Below are 4,192 nucleotides of genomic sequence, written 5' to 3'. Positions count from 1 at the left end.
GGGCACATGATTTAGAGGAGACAAGGACAGAGTTGAGAAACTGCTGAGAAAATTGCCAATAACGAGAGTGGAGTTATGCAGAATTTGGAAGTCAGGAAAGAGGATAATGAAGATAATGAGAGGTTAATGAATAGATCATAATAGAGGCTGTCCATAATGTAGATGATTACTAGACCAGCATTTTGGATGAAATTAATAAAGAAAAAGCAAGGAAGATCAGTGATGAAGCACACAACTGAAGGAACTAAAGATCAAGTTTAGACAATTTTTTGCACTGATACCAAAGAAAACCAGATAATTTTAAAAGAAATAAATAAAAGGAATAAGAGGAATTAGGGATAAATTTACAAAGAAAAAGATGTTGGGAGAGAAAAAGATAATTTCTGCATTTGTAAGCTTAGGAAAATCAAAGAAGAAAAATGAATAGAGAGTTTGGGAGAACTGGTAAAGTCAGATTATAGCTTGAGTAGCCAGGTGAAAGGTCTTATTGTCACTAGGCTTTTATTGTCTAACCAAGTATGTACTGCCTGTTGATTGCATTCTGAACGAATTTCATGCTTACACAACTAAAACTAGTTCCTTATTCGGAGAATATTTACAGCAATGTTGCAGATAGCATTCCAGCCCTATGCCTACAGATTAGCTTTCCATTTGGCCCACCAAAGTCTTACCTTACCCTGTTTGTATTATATGTAATATAATTCATAGGAAAGCAATTCCCCTCAGCACCCCCAAGGAATAAGAAAAGTCCCAAAGAAATGCATGATTCAGATCACATGTTAAACTTACTATAGAAATTGTGCAACTAGTCAAGACAAGATAACATAGAGTAGTCTTCAAAGTATGGGTAAATGCATTCAGGCACGAGAGATTATAGGTCTTCTTGAAATGGAAGAATTCAGAAAATAAGAATTGGTAATGTGACTTTCAACAGAGTACAAGAAATATCCAAAAACCAGCCAGAAACCAAATAGGCAACAGAAGATCTGCTTGCAGGGAGAAATTAAGGGCAGTAGGAAGGTAATATTGTGTTTTCTTTTATATCATTACTGTGGCTCCTGATAATTTCCATAAATAAACTTGAACTTCTCTTTTTCTTTCTGTTTCATTTAATGAGAAATTTTGGTGTGATCCTTCCAGTTTCAAGATGGACCACGTGAGAGCTCAACTGCAGAGGCAGTAGTTTATTTAACAAAATATGCATGAGATCTTGGCAACTAGTGCCATAATTATTCAATGATTACCCTATCAATCAGCAGTTCTGTTGTTCAGTTGGCCTTTCTGTCACTGGGGGATCAGAGGTAGCAGTATTCCTTTCTCGTAGGCTTCTTTTTACTGCAATTTAAGCAAATTCAGAGATTTTGTCTTGTCTTTATTCATAACCTCTTATGAAGCTAGAGGCATGCAATGATTTCTTTAGCTATCTAATTGCTAAACTTATTTGCTAATTTTGATAGATAAATATATGATTAGGGATAATCTATAGTAATCTAACCATTAAACTGAAACAATTTTTTAAGAAAAAAGAAAATATTGTTACTCTATTCCTTATCTTGCACACAAATGGACACAAGTAAAATTTATCCTACTTTTTCATTTTAAAGGTGTGTATTTCTTTGCGCACTTTTTAACTTTGGACTTTACACAACTAAGGAAAATATTTCTGCCAGTAAGACTAACAGTTTGGGCCTATATTTCCAGTGGAAAAATTATGTGTAAGCTGAAATACTTCTTAAATACATGGAGCTGTGTTATTCCTGAATTAATACCACATAGATGGAGAAAAAGTACGTTGAAAAGTTGTTTCCGGCATATCAGGATGAAAATATATCAAATAGAGCCTTTGAAATCTTTGTGCAACAGGCAAGGTGCAACAGCTGAGGTGTTGTCAGTTATGCAGGCTATACGGTGGTTCAAACAACATGATTTTAATAGGAAAGGATGAGGACATGAAAAGATCTGGGGGTAACTGCAATACTGTATTGGCTTCACATGGCAAGGTTTTGGTAGTGGGGGGCTCCAGGGATGGCTTCTGTCAGAAGATGCCAGAAGCTCCTCTTGTGTCTGACAGAGCCAATGCCAGCCGGCTCCAAGACAGACCCGGCACTGGCCAAGGCTGAGCCCATCAGCAATGGTGGTAGCACCTCTGTGATAACATATTTAAGAAGGGGAAAAAAACTCCTGTGCAACAGCAGACAGAGAGAGGAGTGAGAATATGTGAGAGAAACAACTCTGCAGACACCAAGGTCAGTGAAGAAGGAGGGTGAGAAGGTGCTCCAGGCACTAGAGCATAGATTCCCCTGAAGGCAGGCTGTCCCCCTGCAGCCCATGGAGTTTAATGGTGGAGCAGATATCCACCTGTAGCCCGTGGAGGACCCCAAGCCAGAGCAGGTGGATGTCTGAAGGAGGCTGTGACCCTATGGGAAACCTGTGCTGGAGCAGGTTTTCTGGCAGGACTTGTGACCCCATGGGGGACCCACGCTGGAGTAGTCTGTTCCCGAAGGACTGCACCCTGTTGAAGGGACCCATGCTGGAGCAGTTTGTGAGGAACTGCAGCCTGTGGGAAGGACTCACGCTGGAGACGTTCATGAAGGACTGTCTCCTGTGGGTGGGACCCCATGCTGGAGCAGGAGATGAGTGTGAGGAGGAAGGAGCAGAAGAGACAATGCATAATGAACTGGCCACAACCCCCATTCTCCATTCTCCTGTACCACTTGGGCGGAGGAGCCAGAGAAATCAGGAGTGAAGTTGAGTGAAGTTGAGCCCAGGAAGAAGTGAGGGGTGAAAGGAAGGCGTTTTCAGATTTGTTCTTGTTTCTTGTTACCCTACTCTGTCTTTAGCTAGGAATAAATTAAATTAATTTCCCCGAGTTAAGTCTGTTTTGCCAGTGATGGTCATCACTGAGTGATTTCCCCGTCCCTTTGTCGACCCACAAGACTTTGGTCATATTTTATTCTCCCCTGTCCAGCTCAGGAGGAGGAGTAATAAAGCAACTTGGTGGGCACCTGGCAGCTGGCCAAGGTCAACCCACCACAGATACCAAGGAATTTTCTTATCTACTGTGAGTAAATAAAGGGCATGGCTATTGGGTCCATTGAATTTTTTTTCTCCCTTGCATTCCATCCCACAGACTATGAAAGAAGACCACTTCAGCACCAGGCTTTCAGTGCTCTCCCCTCATCCCAGCATATGTCATCTTCCTAGAGAAGAAAGTAGTGCACACAAGGGTAGATAACGGCAGAGACCATTAATGGCACCCTTTCTGCGTTTTACACCAGAACACAGGAATCATCTTGCTAGATCAGGTTATCTAGGTCCACCATTCTGAGGTTTGAGGGCTAGCAATAAGCTTCCCACAGGAAGATGTGGGAAGCAAACCATGGGGAAAATGCTTCATTAAATGTCTCATCCTTATTCCTTAAGTCTGTGATTTGCTTAAGGTCCCTTCCAAAAGTCCTATCGTTGTTAGTAAATATTCTGATATTATATTTTTTTTCTGATAGGTATATAAACGTCTAACTGCTCTCTAATACTTGATCAACTATAACCTTCGACGTTGATGAAAATCAAAGCCCTGTTACAGAGTGACAGAATACTTTGTTTTATCAGTATGATTTTGCCACCTTTTGAATTCATCAAGTATTTCTGTTCTTGTGGTAGGAAACAAAAAGTACAGTTACAAAGGGCTTCACAGATATTGGGCAGAATTCCTGCATTTGGAGCTGACTTGGAGATGAATGGTAGTAAAAAGAAGTTACAGGGTTTTCTACAGTTGTGTATTTTCCCATTTAACTTACAGTAAAAAAGAGAAAAGGAGTACAAATTATACTGTACCACAACAGAATGATCAGTGACAAATGTCTGTCAGTAAGATTACCACTGCAGATAGAATATGTAAACATACGTTTCAAAACCAATTTTTCCTTATGCATTCTGTCTCATCACAAAGATGCCAAACTGGTTCAACTAACTGCAAATAAGATGAGCGTATTTAATAAAATGAGAGTGATGGAATGATAATATTTTATTATCTTGTTTTAGAACACTTTCTTAGTTTAATTTTTCTTTAGAAAAACATTAAGCACAGTTAATCAAGGTCTGTCACTGGATTCCAGTGGTGACTTTGTACACTGCAAAATAAAAAAGCACAAAAGCAGCACAAAAGAAAGGAACATACGGAGTTGTTTGTGGT

Source organism: Charadrius vociferus, unplaced genomic scaffold (genome assembly GCF_000708025.1).
Source record: "Charadrius vociferus isolate BGI_N301 unplaced genomic scaffold, ASM70802v2 scaffold156, whole genome shotgun sequence".
NCBI lineage: Eukaryota > Metazoa > Chordata > Aves > Charadriiformes > Charadriidae > Charadrius > Charadrius vociferus.
This window is presented reverse-complemented; position numbering follows the sequence as displayed.